The sequence below is a fragment of the Protopterus annectens genome, chromosome 9.part0 (genome assembly GCF_019279795.1).
Source record: "Protopterus annectens isolate FY-2018-M chromosome 9.part0, PAN1.0, whole genome shotgun sequence".
NCBI classification, from domain to species: domain Eukaryota; kingdom Metazoa; phylum Chordata; order Ceratodontiformes; family Protopteridae; genus Protopterus; species Protopterus annectens.
This window is the reverse complement of record NC_056743.1, coordinates 1301628583-1301648067: the sequence shown is the minus strand read 5'-3', so window position 1 is coordinate 1301648067 and position 19485 is coordinate 1301628583. Positions and strand designations below refer to the sequence as shown.

The following is a 19485-nucleotide window of genomic DNA, read 5'->3' as shown; positions in this document are numbered from 1 at the left end:
GTCATAGGCAAACAGCTCTATGTCTTCATTATTGTCTGTATAGCTGGAATTAAAAAGATGAGTTAAACAACCTTTTTAAAGACCTGATTTGAGGGAGATCACACAGCAGTAGTTTCTAGCTGCAGCCTTAGAACTACTAGCATCTCCAAAGCCTTCTCAAAAGGAAATAGAAGCCATTTTAAATAAGAGGGAACCAAAGGTTTGTTGGACAAGAAATACTGACAGCAGAAAATACAGTTGTGTAAGATCATGCCATAACAGTAGATGTCCTACTTCTCACTGTTGCAGTATTCCTTACTAAAGGGATATCTTCCCAAGAATAGATGAATGTCTGATCAACATACCAAAGCCTTAGCACCTTCCAGGTACCAACTATAAGGTACATAAGCGATGTATGAGTGCCTAATCCTCAGAACCGAATTGCCAAGGAGAACCAGAGCAACCCAAGAGGAAAAGCAAATAGATGTGAATCCAGAAAGGAAAGAAGAAGGAACCCTCGGTCAGAGGGTAAGAAACAGAGAAAAAATGAGGGAAGGCGGGAGGGATAGAATACTGCAACAGTGAGAACGAGGCCATCTACTGTTATGATAAGATTGGGTCTATATTAATTCATCGAATGCTCACATTGTTGATTGGCATTTCATCGGAAATGCAATTCATCATCCCCCCACACACCCTGCTATTTATGAGTACCAACTCCAAGATCGCACTACAGTGGGGAAAGGGCAAATTTCCTGATCTCTACCATAATGTGCTCTCAGTCAGAATGGTTCGAAAAAATGGCATGCTCGTTGAAATGCCATTTGATGATGTGATCATTTGATGTAATAATAGGGACCCGGTAAGATCTTACATAATGTACTATGTACATATGTACTTCTTTTTCACTGTTGCAGTGTTCCTTATTAAAGGACGAGTACAAAAGCTACTGGAGAGGATGGGAGGAGGAAGCTATAGAGGAGCTCTCCAATAAACCATGCAAGATGGCCTTGGGAGTACGAGGTCTGGTCCTAGAAATCACATCCAGCTTGTAGTGTTTAGTATAGGAAGGTGTGTAGAGAAGAACAAGTAGCAGCGTCTAAAACAGATCTGGTAACCAGACCCTTAAAAAAGCACCAGAAGAGGCCACCACCTTGGCAGAATCAGCATGAACAGAAGAAGAAAGCTGTTTACCATGAAAAGAAGAGCAAAAAGAAATGGCCTTAGAAATCCCAGAGGAGATGGTTTGCTTAGAAACAGCTACACCAGATTTTTTTTGGAATGGAAAGAAACAATAAGTTGCTCAGATTTTCTTATATCCTTAGTCTTATCCAGGTAACATCTAAGGTGTCTATGCAGATCCAAGGTATGAAGAATCCCCCTGCAAAGCAAAAAAAGGAGGAAGATGAATGGTTTAATGACAAACCATTAACTACCTTGGGCATAAAAGGAGGATTGGTATGACGAGAAACTCCATCATTGTGAAAGAACAAAAAAGGGGGAACTGACATAAGGGTCTGAAGTTCAGAAACCCTCTTGGCAGAAGTAAGAGCCACCAACTGAACAGTTTTCCAAATACAAACATGCAAAGAAGAAGAAACTGCAGGCTCAAATGTTGGCTTAGTCAACTTTTCAAGAACAAAGTTAAGTTCCTAAGAAGAAGGAACAGGCTTTCTTGGGCACAGCTTTCAGAAATTGTTTGACTTCAAAATCTAGAAGAAAAGGGTGAATTCAAGGGCAGACTGACATTTGAGAGATATGGCTGAAAAATGAGCTTTAACACATAAGTATGCCAGACGAGAATTGAGCAGCTCACACAAATGAACAGTAGAAATAGCCACAGAAAAAGTGCCCAGTTCATGTTTGTGACACCACATACAAGGAATACATCTACTGTTATGGTAAGATCTTACACAGCTGTACTATGTACTTCCTTATCACTGTTGCAGTATTTCTTACAAAAGGAAGAAGACAAAAGCTACTGGAGAGAATGGCAGGAAGAAGCCACAGAGGAACTCTCCAATAAACCATGCAAGATGGCCCTGGCAATACCAGCTCTGGCCAAATGAAACAGAAAGGGGAACCAATGCCATCTGGGCCAAAAGAGAGTCACCAACAAGATTTTCGGCCTGTTCCACATAATCTTGTGCAAGGACTCTTGGTAAGAAAAGAAGATGGAGATGGGCATACAGAAACATCCCCTTTGAGGAAGAAGACATGGGATCCACTTTCCAAGCCAGAGGATTTGGCAAACTGCAACAGAACTTGGGACACTGCCTGTTCAGAGGGGAAGAAAAAAGAATTGAGGAGTACTTCACTGTTAGGCAATGTCCAGGAATACCTGTCTGTGAAGCACCCAGTCGTAAGGATCTGCCCTGGATCTGCTCAGATTGTTTGCCACAAGTTTGCAATCAGAGGGAATGTCAGGGTCAGATGATGGTGAATTGCAAAATCCCAACCCTGAAGAGACAGTCTACAAAGAAGAAGATATGATTTTGTACCCCCCTTGCATACTTATGAACCACATAACTGTGGTATTGTCTGTGAAGATTCTCGAAAGACCTGGGACCCAAAGGGAGTGCAAAGCATGAAGATCCAAAATCAAAGCTCTCATCTCTTTGGTGGCAATATAGTCCTCCAGCTGCTGTGAAGACCAACCTCACTGAAGACCGATTTCTTTGGAAGAAGCTTCACAACCCTGATCTGAGTCACCTGTATACGGGTTCTGAGAGGGGAGAGGAGCCTTGAAAGGCAGGCTGGGATTCAGAGAAATCTGATGAATCCACCAGAGTAACTCAAATTTGAGGCAAGGTGAAAGAGGGATGACAAAGTTCAGAGGATGGCACTGTTGAGGCCATACAGCTTGGAGATGCTACTAAAATTTCCTCTTGTGGAGTCTGGCGAAGGAGACCATAGGAGTGGTGGATGCTATGGGCCCCAGAGCTTGAAGAAATTTTCTTGCAGTCACTTCTGGAAGAGAAAGAAGACACTGAAAATAAAGTGTAAAAGAAAGGAGGAAACAGCCAGCATTAGCAAGGTCTGAATCCTTTGATCCTGAAAATCTTATTGATTTAGGGTTACTGAGAGGGGGTCAGAACAGACTTTTTAAGACTTAAAGTGAATACCACACTGCAGAGCAGAAGCATGGTATATTCTACATCCTGAAGCAGAAGCTGTTGAGATGGGGTTAAATCATAAGGTTGTCCAAATAGGAAAATTTGAAACCCTGAAATCTGCTGAAGGCTACCACAGGGGCTAGACATTTGGCAAAGACTCTGTCAGAGCTGTAGAAAGACTAAAAGGCAAAGCAGAGAACTGATACTGTGAGGAGGAAGCATGGATACCTAAACATTTCATGATGAGAGGGTGAATGGGAATGTGAAGGTAAGCATCCCTCAGATTTAGAGACAATACAAAGGCCTGAGGAAGCAACAGAGGAAACAGAGACTGTAGAGACAACATCTTGAAAGATGGAATTCTTAGAAATGTATTGAGAAAGGAAAAATCCAGAATGAGCCTCTATGAACCCTCCTTCCTGTGAACCAGGAACATTCCGCAATACAACCCTTTGCCCCACTGAGAGGGTGAAACAGGTTGAATGGTTCCTTGTATCAAAAAATCTTGTAGAATTGAAGGCAAGTGAGGAAGTTGGCAATGAAGAGGTTGGGGAATGCCAAAAACGAGGAAGGGACTTCCATACCATGAAATAACCTTTATGAATGAAGGAAAGCACCCATGAATTTGGGGTGGTTTGTGGCCAGACTGGAAAAGATGGTCAGTCTGTGGGAAAAAGGAATCTACCCAAGTGGCAGAAGTGTTTGAATGTCAAACCCGGGCAGATTTGTCAGGAAAGGAATGCTTTTGACCCTAAGTACCCTGAGAAGGCATATCAGAAAAACCCTTCTTGGAAGATCTCTTACCTCTGGGAGGCTTTCTTTGCTGCCTTTGCACAAATGGGGATTTAGATAGGTAATTCCTCTGATTTGTAGGAATAAGAGAAATGAAGATCTGTTTAAGGTCCTGCATGACCTTTCCCTATTCCTGCAAATTCCTGAACAGTTTGGCAACAACAGAGCATGATTGTCTAAGGGAGAATCAAGTCATTTGGTCATAAGGTCTTCAGGGATGGTTTGTAATCTCAACCAGGAGTAGCTCCTCATAACAGATCCTGATGCAGCTGCCCTATAAGAGGCGTTAATAGCATTATAATGAATTTGACAGAGAGACAAGCTACTTAGGAAGCAGAGCTCACAAAGAAAATGACAGAAGACTTAGCTTCAGAATCAGGCATATCAGACAGAACACCCCCAAGTTTTTAAAGAAGATTCACCACATATGTCATATGGATCTGGTAGTTTATGGCCCTAAAAGTTAATGTGACAGATGTATAAACTTTTCCCCCATATCCGTCCATATCTCTACTATCCTTGTCAGAGGGAATAGAATTTGAAGAGCACAGTAACGTATCAGTAGCCAGAGAAATCACTGCAAGATCAGAAGAAGGGCTCTTACATAAACACTTTTGAGTTTCAGGCACTTTATAGAACCTATCAGGTTTCATTGGAGCAGGAAGCTGGGAGTCAGAAGCATGGGAAGCAGAATAAAAATTCTCCAAGAGGGCATGGAGGGACTGCAGAAGGTTGGAACAAGTCAATCTGCAAGAGGTCATAGTACCTCTTGTGGATATCAGAAATTTAGAAACTGGCCCACTTAAAATGTTCCATCATGGAAACAGTGATGCACCCAAAAGATAATTCCTCAATGGGAGAAGCAGGGAAAAAAGAATCCTCTTCCTTAGACCCAAGGGCAAGAGGGGAATGGATCTGAGAAGACTAGCCCAAGGACTGTTCTCCAGAATCCAACTCCTCATTCTCTTCAAAGAAATCATAATCCCAAGGGCACTTAGAAGGAGTAGAAGACCAGGGAACAGAGGAAAGAACAGATAGCCTCTGAGTAGGCTTCAAAGCTATAAGGGCTTGAAAAGACTCTGAGTGAAGTCCTGCCATTCTTTGTGTGGGTCCTTAGCCACATGAGCCACATGTCTGTTTTTTTTTTGTTTGTTTCTTTTTCAAAGCACCATCAGCCCTGACAAGCTGGAGTGGGGTCACACTCCTGCTTGACTTCAGTAATTGAATCAGGAACCTCTTCCCTAACAAGAATGTAGAAAATATCCCTAGGACCCTCTGAAATAATCAGCAGTGGTTCTATTGCCTTGTCTGCAGCAGACATAGGCACAGCCTGAATGGACGTGTGGATAGGCAGACCTGTATTAGCCTACAAGTGGGTCATGACAGAGGAGGCTGGCATTGGAGCTGGACAGTCCTCAGACTCTTCATCCAACCAGATGGAGACATTTGGAAGAGGCTGGACAACAGAAATCCCAGTATGCATCTTTATAGACTTTTTCCTTAAGCAGCGGCTAAACATCGGAGAGGATGTATTCAGAAGCCATGGTTCCCTGAGCTAATAGCTTCAGACATTGGTTCTCTTAAGTAGATGAAGAGGGAAGACAGATTGCTATTCAGGGTCTTAGGTGCAAATGCTTGACAAATTTCACGCTGACTATAGTCGTGAGTAGCACCTAAACAAAAAAGGCACTTCTCATGTCTATCTTTATGTGGAATCTGCATCAAACATTCACATTTTCCCTTCCTGGATGACATGTAAAGTAAAATACAAGCAAAGGAGAAACAAGGAAAGAAGGGAACCCAACTAGGTACTTATCTTTCAAAGGCTGAGTAACTGAAACAACACAACAATCGACATGCAGACCAAATTCAAAAGCATTCAGACTGGCAGCAAACAAGATGTTCTTTGTAGTCACTGTTGCAGTACTGATTATTGGGTCTTCCTGCCATGCAGAAGCCCATGACTGGCCCAATTTCCAGAGTCTTTGCATCAGCCCTAGCCAGCGGATACCCAAAGAATGATGTCTGGACATCAGGGTATAAGAGGGGTGCTCTTCAGAACTGTCTTCATTTCCTTCTATCTGTGCAGTCCAGTGTGCTTCACATGTGTTCAGTATGCTTGCAGTCTGCCATTTGGCTAGTGTTTCCAGAGATCCTTCTTCACCTTTCAGTTAGATAAATACCCTATTGGGGAAATTTCTCTACTAATTTAATGTTCAAAAAAGTAAACAATTGCCCAAATTGTGGAAAACAAATTCCGCATAAAGATTTTCACTCATTTTCTCTGTTCTGCATGGGGCCTCAGCATGACATCTGTAACTGCCCTGACTGCAAAATTCCATGCAAAATCTCTAAAACATAGGGCCAAGGTACTTGCCACTCATATAGAGTCATCTTCCTTAGCCCCCTCATTGGTGTTTCAATTCACTGCTACCAAAAGGCCTCCACAGACTCCCACATCCGCTACTGTCATTCACAAAAAAACATAAAGACAAAAATACTAAGGACCCTGACATTTCCGAAAAAGTTCTAACTACTTGTCAGAAGTTGAACAATGACCTAGGTGAGGTACCTTTGCAGCCCCATGGTCCAGTGACTCCTAGGCCTGAAACCTTTGGCATGAACCCACAGGAGACGACCATGGCTTCTGGCCTACCTATGAATGTCACCATGGATCACACGTTAGTTGGGTCTGCGGTCACTCTGCAGGCCTCAGCTTCTGACATCTGCACTGTGTCTTTGAGGGAGACTTCATGTCTTCCCTGACTACCTGTTGGTAGTTGATGTCAGCAAATCACTTCATGTGCTTTGCACCACCTGTGACCAGCTGTACTCAGACCAAATCCCAAGACATCTTTAAAACAGCAGAGGAGTTTATGGTCTACATGAAATCTAGAGAGTCTTCTACAGTACACACTGTATTGGATGATGTCTTCGAAGACATAGCTCTACATCATGACTCTCTACCCCCTGCTCCAAAGAAACCAGACCAGTTTTACAGAGTGCTTGAAACACATAAGCACCTCACTCCTCTATAAATACCTAAGGGCTGATCCTTCTGTTGTCTCCATTGAATCCACTAAAGGTGTACGTAAAGGACCAACAAGACTTCCCCTTCCTACTGACAGGGAAAGCAGATTACTAGCAGATTTTGAGAAGAAAGTCTATGGCTCTGCTACCCTAGCAATGAAAGCTTTGAATTAATTGCCATTTCCATGAGCTTAAGTACCCTGAAACTCTTCAAGATAAACTGCTAGCTAAAGTATACTCTATTGCAGATAGAACCTTATCCAAGGAAATACAGGAGGTAGCCAAAGAAGCTTTACAAGTCTCCAGACACTCCCTAAAATGTGACTGTGACACCTTAAATGTTTCTTGCATAGCAGTTGCCACAGGTTCTCTCATCTACAGACAAACATTAGCTCAGGATACAGCCCCAGTCAGATCAGGTAAAGGCTGAACTACTAGATGCCCCATTGGACAAGGAATTTATTTTTGGTCTGCCAGCTGAACAAGTTTGTGAGAAACTGGATAAAAAAGGAAAGTAAATTAAAATGGAGAAATAATTTTTACCTGTCTCTGACCCCAAGGTACAGTAGGAATCCCCCTTCAAAATATTGGCCTTACCCACCTAGACAAAACAAAGTGAGGCATCCCCATGGTAAAAGTCCAAGACAATATATGAGATGGCAAACAGAACAATCTCAAAGGGCAGGGAGCTCCAAGGGACTTGCCAAACACTGAGAGCGTGTCCCGACCTGAGACATACCTCCCTGGACTACATGAAAAGAGACATAGAGGAGCTCTCTGATTATGTAGCCCAGGCCAGTATGACTCTGACCCTGAGCAAAATGATCAGTTTTAACAATTGGCTTAATTACTGGTGTCATTCTAAGGGGATCCAATGTCTGTCTGCTTGGGATGACATGCTTGACAAGCCACACTGCTTCGCAAGGGATGGCTTGCACCTGTCACCCCTGGGCTTCCGGATATTGGCCAAGGCTCTTGTCACCCCCATAGTGCCTTTTTTAGGCAAGGCTCAAATGACAAACCTACCTCCCTAGAAAACACAAGTGGAAAAAAACTAAGGGTAATGCTGCTCAGTGCCAGAAGTCTAAACCTCAAGATGCACGCCCTCAAAGCCCTCCTCAGTATGGAGAACATCGATGTCTGTGCAGTGACTGAAACCTGGTTCAAGGCTCCCGAGAGCACCCCAGCACTATCAGGTTTTACCTCATATCATGCTTTCCGGCCCCAAAACTTGGACCGAACCACAAAAGGAGGGGGAGTATCCATATTCATCAAAGATACCCACACCTCCAGGTTAGTGGCAACGCACGAAGCATCGGAGACCATCCAGGTGCAACTAACCATAGGCAAAACTGCCTTACAATTTGTAGCATGCTACAGACCACCCTCTCAAACTCAGGAACACCACACAGCTTTCCTGAAGACACTGGAGAGTATGAATGTCTCTCCAAATACCGTCATATTGGGAGACTTCAACTACCCGAACATAGACTGGGAACATTACTCAAGCCCCAACACCCTAGCCCAAAGGTTCCTAGAATTCATAAACTCAAATGCGATGGAACAACTAGTCACCATTCCCACAAGAGGAGACAATATACTAGACCTGATCATCACAAACATGGGGACAAAATGCTCCACACCGGAAGTATATCCCTCTTTGGTAAGATCAGACCATAAATTAATCTCACTGGAAATCCACATCCCGCCCCCACCCCCTGCACAAAAGACCACAGTGAAGAACTTCTCAAAAGCCAACTTCACACTTCTTAAGACTGAAGTGGTATCCTTCAAGGCCCCTGGGCCAGTGGAAACCACAACCCACACTGCTGAATCCTTTACAAATGCCTTCTATGGGCACCTTCAAGAATGCATGGATCATGCAATCCCAAATAAAACCAAGACCCATTCCACCAAAGGCAGGCGCCCGGTCTGGTGGACCCCAGCCATAAACAAACTTTACAACAGGAGGAGGAAGCTACTAAATGACAGAGCAAAATCCCTAAAAGGGAAGGCATCTCTGATCAGTACTAGCAAAAAACTACGATCACTCATAAAATCATCCAAGGCCAACTCTGAGAGAAAAATCGCAAAAGACACAAAAGACAATCACAAGGCCTTCTTTAGCTATGTTAGAAACCTGGGTGGAAACTCCCAGATATGCTCAGAGTTAGTCCAAAATGACACAAAATACACTGAACCCACTGACATTGCCAACATTCTGGCAGACAGGTTCAGTGCAAATTTCTCCTCCCCCTCCCCCCCAAAAGGAGAAATAACCATCCCAGCAGAGTGTAGCCTCCCTAACATCTCAGATGCCCAGGTGAGAGCCGCCCTCTCTAAAGCTAAAAACACAGCATCAATGGGACCGGACGGTGTCCCGGGCTGTGTGCAACATGAACTCCAAGAGGAACTAAACCCACACACAAGGCTGCTGTTTAATCTTAGCCTTACTACAGGATACGTACCCAAAGAGTGGCGTACGGCAACAGTGGTCCCACTTCACAAAGGCGGTGCTTCTACGGACCCTGGAAATTACCGCCCCATAAGCTTGACGAGCCTGGTCTGCAAAGCTATGGAGAGGATCATTATGGAACTCATAAACAAATACATTGGGGACCTACAGACATTGGATCCTACCCAATTTGGCTTTGTCAAGGGCAGATCCTGCCTTTTGAACTTGATCGACTTTTTTTAAACAGTCACAAAGGCCATTGATGAGGGTAAGGCAGTTCACACAGCCTACCTTGACCTTGCAAAAGCCTTTGACACAATACCCCACTCGGGCATCATAGACAAACTCACCAGCTTAAATGTAAACCCATATGTCACAAGATGGGTTGCAAACTGGCTCAAGGACAGAACCCACAGGGTCAGAGTTGCTGGAGTTATGTCAGACTCTAAGCCAGTCACAAGCGGTGTCCCACAGGGCTCAGTCCTGGGACCCCTCTTGTTCGGCATTTATTTTTCCGAGGTACAGGCAAACATAGGAGGATTGTGGCTGACAAAGTTCGCAGATGACTGCAAACTGGGCGCCATAATTGATACTCCAGCAGGCACAAACATCCTTCAGAGAGGCCTCATAGAAATAGATAATTGGTGCCAGAGCCATGGCCTTAAGCTGAACGCCAAAAAATGTATAGTCATACCCTTTGGGAAAAACAAGGTACCCACAAATTACCACATAGGTGGTAATCCATTAAGTACGGAAGAGGTAATCAGGGACCTAGGGACCCAGGTTGACAGTAACCTCTCATTTGACACTCACATTGCCAAAGTGGTTAGGAAGACCTTCTATATTGCCCACCTTATCATGAAGGGTTTCACATCTAGATCGAGAGGTCATTGTGCCCCTGTACTCTTCTCTTATCAGGCCAATGATTGAGTACAATGCCCCATTTGGGATGTATCTTACCCAACACCTGCAGCAGTTGGAAAGACCCCAAAAGTTCCTCACCAAGAGGATAAAGGGTCTTAAACATATGTCATATGCTGCCCGACTGAAAAAACTCCAGCTCTATTCAGTCGCATACCGCCTACTCAGAGGTGATCTGTGCCTGACGTACAAGGCCATGTCCAATCCGGAATTAATAGACATGCTCCACCTCAGAAAATCCAAATCCATCAGAGCCACGAGAGCAAGAGACTTAAACCTCAACACAGAAATAAATAAGACATGCTGGAGGGACAGATTCATAACCCAGAGGCTTCCTACACTCTGGAACAGAATCCCTATCCATGTCAGGCAGAGCCCCTCACTAACTCTATTCAAGAGAAATCTTGACGAGTGGATGGGAGATTGTAGGTTTACCCCGGGGGTCATCTGTGTGTCACTACTAGACAGAGGCACAGTAAACTAAACCCTAAATGGGCGTAGTATTCTCATCCTAAGGGGTGGTGAAAGCCGCACACACTCTGGCTAGGCTTATAAATGCCCTAGGGCAGATAGCCTAGTACGAACCTATGAACCTATGAGAGCAACTGTGACTATACCTACCCCTACCTGCCCTTACCCCTTGCTGTCCCTTCCAAACCTCTAGCAAAAAGATTCTCCTTCTTCCTAAACTAGTGGAAATTCATCACAAGAGATCAGTGAATCCTCGACATCATAGAAAAGGGGTACGATATTCAATTCAGAGAAATTCCACCCTTCTTGGGCTTTCCAAAACCACCAAAAGAGCAAGAAAGTCTTTTACCACCTCTCCTCAGGGAGCTGCTTCAGCAAGGCTCCTTTCAACATGTCCCTGCAGAACAAGAAGAAAAAGGCTTCTACTCAAAGATTTTTGTAGTCTCAAGAGAAAAGGGCACGTGGAGACCCATCTTTGATCTCTTAACCCTTAACAAGTTCCTCAATATCCCAAAATTCAGAATGCTTACATTGCAGAAACTACTGTCCGTGATCTTCTAAGATGCCTCCATGGTCACCGTAGACTTAAAGGATGCTTACCTCCATGTACGCATAACAGATAGTCACACTAAGTACCTGTAATTTGTAGCAACAGGCTCCCACATCCATTTCCGTGCGTTACCAGTTGGACTATCTACTGCACACATTGTTAGACTCTGAGAGTACCTCATTTAGGGTAGATCCACTTCAGAGACCCTGGGCACCTTACGGATCACTATAGGCTGTTTTCAGAAGGTGGTCTCACCCTAAATTTTCAAAAATTGCAAATGTTTCCCTCAAACAAGGATCCTCTTCCTGGGAGGCATCATAGACTTGGTTCACCAGAAAGTCTTCTTTCTCCAAAACAAGATTGCTTTCTCAAGAGGCTACCTGACTGGTTTGCTAACAGAGCAGCTCCTCACTACAAGAGAATTCCTGAGGATACTGGGCTACATGTCATCATGCATCCCCAAGATTCCAATTGCAAAGTTACACACGCGGAAATTTCAGTGACTTCTAAAATAATACCTAGAAACAGCATTCCCAACCCCTGAAAACCTTGCTATTCCTCCTTCCATGCCTGAAAAGAGAACTTCTGTGGTGAAAGAACACCATGCAAAGGATCCCAGGATCATATTTCACTTTGCCAGATGCAGATAAGTTCATTACAGGCAGCTCAAACATTGCTTTGGGAGCACAATTAGGTCCCTTGAAGGTACACGGTGTTTGGTCCTCACAGTAAAGAAAGTTGTATATAAATCAAAAGGAGTTACTAGCAGTCTACCTGGCCATAAATTCCTTTCAACAAAACTTAAGCCTAGGGACACTGCAAACTTAAGACAGAGAACACCACAGTTACATAGTATATAAACAAACAAGGGGGAACTTTTTCCTAACTCCTTTGCAGTTTTGCCAGAAAAATTTGCATGCTGGCTCAAGAGATAAGGTTAACCCACCACCGCCCTTCTCTCCCCCTTCTTGGAAACTGTTAACAAGGCTCGCAATACCAGCCATATTGTGTCCACTCTCCTTTTAGACCTTTCAAAGGCCTTTAACACCATATCCCATAACCTTCTCTTCACTAAACTCTCTAAACTAAATCTATCCCACTCCTCTATCAACTGTTTCACCAGTTACCTATCTAGCAGGCAACAAGCAGTAAAGTGGAAAAAAGCTATTTCTCCCTTCCTAGATACCCCCATAGGTGTACCCCAAGGTTCAGTTCTAAGCCCTCTTCTTTTCAGTATTTTCATAAACAACTTTTGCCATGCCATCCTTAACACTGACCTTATCCAATATGCTGATGACTCAACAGTAATCTGCTCTGCTTCCTCTCTGGCAAAATTAACCCAGGACACCTTCTCTTCTACTGGACAATGGATGCTAGACAACCATCTGGCACTCAGTGCAACCAAGACTAGGCTAATGATATTTACTCCGTTCAAAACCACCACCATCGACAAAAGTTCATTCTCTATCTATAGCCAAAATAATACACCTCTCGAAATAGTCCCCACTGCAAAACTATTAGGCGTCCTCATTGATGAGCCACTAAAGTTTGATAGCCATGTACAAGTAAATATCAAAAAAAACATAAGAAATTTGGCTTACTTTATCGCCACAACTGCTACATCTCTCCTTCCACTAGGCTTGCTCTCACTACTACCTACCTTATTCCTTCCCTCCTATATGGTGCTGCCATCTTTACTAGTGATAATCTTCCCTCAAGTCAAAACTCTCCTCCTGCTACTACAAAATTTCAAAATCTGCAACTGGCCAGAGATCCTGTACCCATCACTGTATTTCTCTACACCAAATGAACTGGCTTGAACTACCCAATTATCTTACCTATACTCAACTTATCCAATCACACAAAATTATTTTTAACCCCTCTCTCTGCCCTTCCCTTGCCTCTACCTTCCAAATGCATCAACCTAACAGGTGTCTAAGATCTAACTTCCAAAATCTAATAGAATTGCACAAACTAGCCCATCCACCAGGCAAACATCTTCTATCCTTCTCTCTAGCACACCACTGGAATTCCCTCTCACCTTCCATCCGTACTACTAACAATCTCTCTGCCTTCAAAACATTACTTCACTCATATCTAACTTCACAGTGGGAATGTTTTTGCTGTCATCCTACATAGCTTCTCTACCCCCCGCCCCACAACCTACTATATCAGTAAATAAATTCCTATAGTTTCTGTAACTCCTAGCAATAGCAGTAGGAATCATCAGATTTTACTAGAACTGTTTTTGCTCATAAGGAATGTATCCTGCATCTTACTAACTTCTCCTTCGTATGTACAATACACTGCAACTTAGTACTGTGGAGTTTGCAAATTATCTCATACTTTGAAATTTTTTTTTAGGAATCATCAGATTATACAAATACTGTTTATGCTTAAAAATGAAATTATCTTGCATCATACTAACTGCTCATTCTAATGTACAATACTGCAACTTAGTACTATGTACTTTGAATATTCTCTCATATTTTGCAATTTTTCTAAATCTTGTAACTTCTGTCACTATATTTCTATTTTGTATTTTGTAATTTGAACTTTTATATTTTTTGTATTATTCTGGAGCTTTTCTCCCCAGAACTCCATTGAAAACGGGCTCCTCATGGCCCAATGGACCATCCTGGTAAATGAACTGCAAATAAATAAATAAATAAACCCTCAAAGCTTCTTATATTTCAGGCCAGAGCAATACCCTTGCAGATTCTCTAAGCAGGGACCTTCTAGACCATAATGAATGGATGTTGAAAAGAGAGGTCTTTTTGGATCTGACCATACAGTAGGATCCCCTCAATAGACCTGTTTGCCTGTCTCCACAACAAGCAACTAGAGAAGTTTTGCTCCAGAACACAACAGACAGGTACCTGGAATATAGATGTTGTTTCACATGGACAAACTGGTTTCTGTATGAATTCCTGTCCATACCCCTGATTTGAAAGGTACTAACAAAAATCAGGGAGGACAGACTCAGCATGATCCTAGTGGCCCCATTCTAGCCGAGACAACACTGGCTGCCCTTCTCCTGATGCTCAGTGAGGGGAGATTCCACACCCTACTGCAGGAGATAGATCTCTTAAGCCAGGTCAAGGAGTCCATCTTCCATCCGCATCTAGCCACCTTTAGATTAACTGTCTAAAGAATTGGGTTTTGACACATAGAATGGCATCTTATCCCAAGGAGGTGCTCACCATTCTAAAGGAAGAAAGTACCAGGAAACTATACCTAGCAAAATGGAAAAGATTTTCCAGCTGGTGTCACAGCAGTGACAATGAACCTGCTCAAGAAGACATCAGCTCAGTCTTTGTCAAGCTGCTTTACACCAGGTCTTTTCCATTCCAGCATTAAGGTACATGCGTCTGCAACAATGCTTCACCTATCTTATCACATCAAAACTTTTTCTAAAAGGGGTGATTCACCTGAGACCATGCAGAGGAAATCCCATTCTGTCTTGGGATCTAAAATATGGCTTAGAAAAAGTAAATTTCCTTCCTTTTGAATGTGCTGCCACTGCCTCTCTAAAGATGCTAACCTGGAAGACCACCTTCCTGATAGCTTTTATATTAGCTAGGAGAGTTTCTAAGCTACAAGCACTCATGTGTAAAGAACCTTTCACTGTCTTCCACAGGTATAGGGTCACCCTCAGAACAAAGCCAACCTTTATGCCTAAAGTGCTACCAGAACTTTCCTTGAAACAGGCTATCTAACTGCCAGTCTTCTACCAAAATTCACAGAATGGGGCAGAGCAAGGCCTTCATTCCTTAGATATGCACAGGCAGATCATGTGGTATCTAGACAGGACAAAAAGCCCTAATAGAGCAGAGCAATTACTGGTGACTTTCACAGAGGGGAAACAGGGCAGGTCTGTCTCCAAACAAAACAAACAAACATAAACTGCATTAAGTTCTGTTGCTCAAACCATGGGAAGGATATACCTGGGCATATTAAATCCCTCTCCAACAGACATGGGGTGACTGCAACTGCTTTTCTAAAAGGAGTTCCCACACAGGCTGTCTTAAGAGACAGCCACATAGAACTCAGTGCATCTTCAGAAAACACTATAACCTAGGCAATGCCTCCAGGGCTAGAGCAGGTTTCACTTCTGCTATCCTGCAAAATCTTATTTCCTAAGGTCATACATACAGATGACCCACCACCCAATTTTAGCTTTGGGATTTCTCCCAAGAATCAGTGCTGCAGCATTGAATACAAAGTGCATAGTGCAGTTGTGTCATACTTACCATAACTGTAGATGTTCAGTTAGATCAGTGTTGCAGTACACTTTCCCTCCCTTCAGTCCTTCTGTCTGCTGACCACTGGCTGCATGGGCAGAGGAGGTTTATTTCTGCAGATAATAGTCTTTTCTCCATCATTCCCTGTTCTGCCTCCAATGTTTTCCCTCCTTTTTACTTAAATCCAGACAACAAGAGAGATTGTGTTCCTCAGACATCAGACTGCTTGCTCACTGCGTAGGAAGACCAAAATGTGATGCAAACTGATGTCTCTTTTATATCCTGACATCCAGACATTGGTCTTCGGATGTCCGTTGACTAGGGATGATGCAAAGATTCTGGAAATTGGGCTGGTCACAGGCTTCTGCATGGCAGTAAGACCCAAGGATCATTACTGCAGCACTGATCTACTCAAATTATGGTAAGAGTAACACACGTGTACTTTCTGAGGAATAGGCGTGCATATGTCACTTATGTACTGTGCCATATGCCTTAGACATAGGACATACATCTGACATACCACACCTGAAAAGTTGGTAAGGCTTTGGTATTCTGGCCAAACATTTGGCCATCCTTTGCAGGATGTCCCTTTAGTAAGTAATACTGTAGCAGTGATAAGGAACGGCATCTTTGAATACCAGGTGCAAATACAGGCAGCCAGAGCAGACTCACAATGAGTGAAGTAATGGTAAGAAAATGAGAGGCATCAGACAAGAACTATGCAGCAGTTCTGCATCAACTACAACTGCTTCATCTGTCAAGAATCCCAGGTAAGGTGTATAGCATAGTTCAGTTATGATAAAACCAAAGCATGAACTACTGTTAATGGGTGATCAGGTGGGATTAAGTATCAAATCTAAGTGATTCTGTTCAGATGGTAGCAGCATCTGACATCTTGCCCCAACATGTCAGACTCTCATCAAGGGTTAGTCTAATGTAACACAGACTGTAATAGCCTATCTCCTATAGGAGTCAAGTAGCAAAGCTGTGTTCTCCCTTAGAGTGGCAGCTATAGCCAAGCCCTTTGTGTTATCGGTGCCAAGTTTTGTGAAATTTCATTCTCACTTAATGAAAGATATAGTCCAGTACATCTGTTCAGAAATTAGCAAATGTGATGCACTTCTGAGGATTTAGTGAGTGTCAGAAAAGCAGTAATACAGCAGATGCTTGCCTCTAATGAGTTCTGCTAGTACTGTCATACACAGCAATTAACAGTGGATCCGGTATGGAACTATGCAGCATCATGCAACCCAGCCAGGGATGAGAAGACAATGTATTAATACTAGATACATCCTTTTAGGTATGTTCCAAAACTAGGACACAACTGTTCCAACACAGTAACAGAACATTATATCATGTAACAGGATACCATGATAGGTGGTGACAGCTGTTGCAGAGAGATTAATGAGGAATAAAACTGAGTAGTAAGGTTAGTCCCATAACATTAGGAGATCCAAAATCTGCACGGAGAAGGATCTAAGAGTCTGTGATCCTTCAGAAAAGATTTAAGTTGAATATAAATTACGCTATCTTCTTTATTACTAATAAAATCAAATTTCAAGAAAGTGCAGTAATTATTAAGAAGGCTAGGATAGAAAGTTTACTAAAAGACTGGAGTCACTAAGGTCTTATTGTTTGATGTTAGAAATATTAGTCCTCAGAGGTGTTCAGACAAACTGATAAACAAATGGAAGCTGTGCTTCTGGGTAAGCTAGAGCAAATCAGGTAAGACACAGATCTGGCATGCATGATTTAAGCTGCAGACCTGAAACCAAGTGTATCACCTTTGTGCAATCAAGTATTCAAAACATACACTGGGATTATTCAACAGAGTTTCATGCCAGACTACAGTAACTAACTTGGGTGTACTAGGCAGGCCTGAGGAGAGGGGTGCAGCCGGTACATCGCTCCAGGGCCTATGAAGCTCAAGGAGGCCAGTGAAGCCCAAGAAACATCACAAAAACTGAAAAGTGTCGTTGTCTCGAGAAGGAGACGTCCTTACAAACTAAGACAAAGAACGGAGCGAGAACTTTTGCTTACAAGATTGCGAAGCTTTGAGTGAGCGGAAGGAATAGAAGGCCGTGACAATGATAAAATACTTTTGAGTGACATAATACGGTGCATTCAAGATTCAATGAACAAAAACTTGTGAAAGTGACTATTAACGAGTGTTCTCACATGTTCATTCCTAGCTTCAAATGATTGCTTGGATTACTGCTCCTTGCTTTCCCACTGAATCCCGGGAGGAAGAAGAAAACGGGACACGAGCCAGACTAATTCGTCATGGACTGTAAAGAAGACTTTACAGGAAAGTGAAGGAAGAAATAATTCCACAGGTAAAGTTCCCTGTAAATGCTGTAATTGTAGCATAAAGGACCCTCTGACATTGCGTGCCTTTTTGTCTACGTTATCGAGAGATTCGAGACTATAAATGGCTTAACGGTTAGCGGAAATCAATAGCAATAAATATTTTCCTAACGTTAGAACCACCAACAAAATTCTCAATAGCAATACAGCAAATTTCTATGTTCTATATTTCATTTCAGGTACCGGCCTTAAACACGTTATCTCAAAAATCTGGAGCTCAAAAACGTAAAGAAAAAAAAATGTGATGAGATTAATAAAAAAGGACTACAAACACTCTTTCAAGTTGGCGTTAAATGCAAAACAAGATGAACTGACAAAAATGAAACTTTAGATTTAGAAGAAGGTGAGCCAAATGCAGAACTGAAACAAAGGACAGAATCTCATGAAGCCAGTTTGGATTTTCAAAAAAACATCAAATCAAGTAAATCCTAATGTGATTCTTGCACAAAATGTGGATGACACAAATGTGGATTTGGAGGATGGAGGATATGAGAGAAAAGGAGATTTGAAGGAGCAAGTGAATGTTAGTGATGAAAAGAGAAGTGAGGCAATGAGTAAGTCCATGTCTACAGAATCTGGCCATGGTGAAGAAAAGAGTAACATTGGAATTGACATTGGACTTTTTGTAACAGAGGTTCCTTCTCAGATGGCTATAGAAAATTTGTTATGAAAGGTCATATTGGCAATCCTTAAACATTTCCCAAAGATATGAATAACCAAGTTTTTCCAGAAAGCATACTAACATTTCGAAATTTAAATGGTGAGAAACATATCCGAGATTGCTTGTCTGGAGTGATGTTAAACAAGCATTATATTGTTTTCCCTGCCGATTATTTTGGAACAATCTGTGTTGCAACATTAGCTCCACATCCAAGTTTATGCTTGCATCATCAGAAGGATGGCCAGCTGCTGGAAAGTGGGAAAATTATGTAGTCGCATCCCAGAACATGAGAGAAGCAATAGTCATAGGCAATGCTATCTGGCTTGGTGAGAATTAGAAAGGTGCCTGTCTTCTGATAAGAGCATTGAAAGTCTCTTAGAAGCATCAATTGCAACAGAATCTGTCAAGTGGTACAACATTAAGAAATGAATCATTGATGTTATACTATTCCTTGGAGAACATGGGCTTGCTTTGCATGGTAGTTCACAGCGCATTGGTGACAAGGACAATGGAAATATTTGGGGGCGAATAGAGTTGTTGTCTCATTGGGATCCAATTCTAAAAAAACATGTGTTGCAAGTTAAAGAGTCACAAGAAAATGGGGAACAACTTCAAGTGCATTATCTCTCTGCTGATTCTCAAAATTAGTTAATTGTTGAATGTTCTGAACTTGTGAAACAACACATTTTGCAGGATAGAAAGACTGCAAAGTACTTTGCAGTGATAGTTGATTCCACACCGGATGCATCTCATGTTGAGCAGGCAACATTCCTGCTACATTATGTAATTCAAAATGATTCCCAGGTTGAAATTGTAGAAAGATTTCTGAAATTTGTTGACTGCAGTAACAAAACTGGATCTGACATAGCACAGATGATTGTAGATACATTGAACGAACA

The 19485-nt window shown here is 42.5% G+C and overlaps 1 protein-coding gene across 1 annotated transcript in view; it reads left to right on the top strand.

Moving 5' to 3' along the window:
• Positions 1 to 19485, top strand: part of LOC122812025 (protein transport protein Sec24C-like) — a 784735-nt gene that overhangs the window by 382204 nt on the left and 383046 nt on the right. The window lies entirely within an intron of this gene.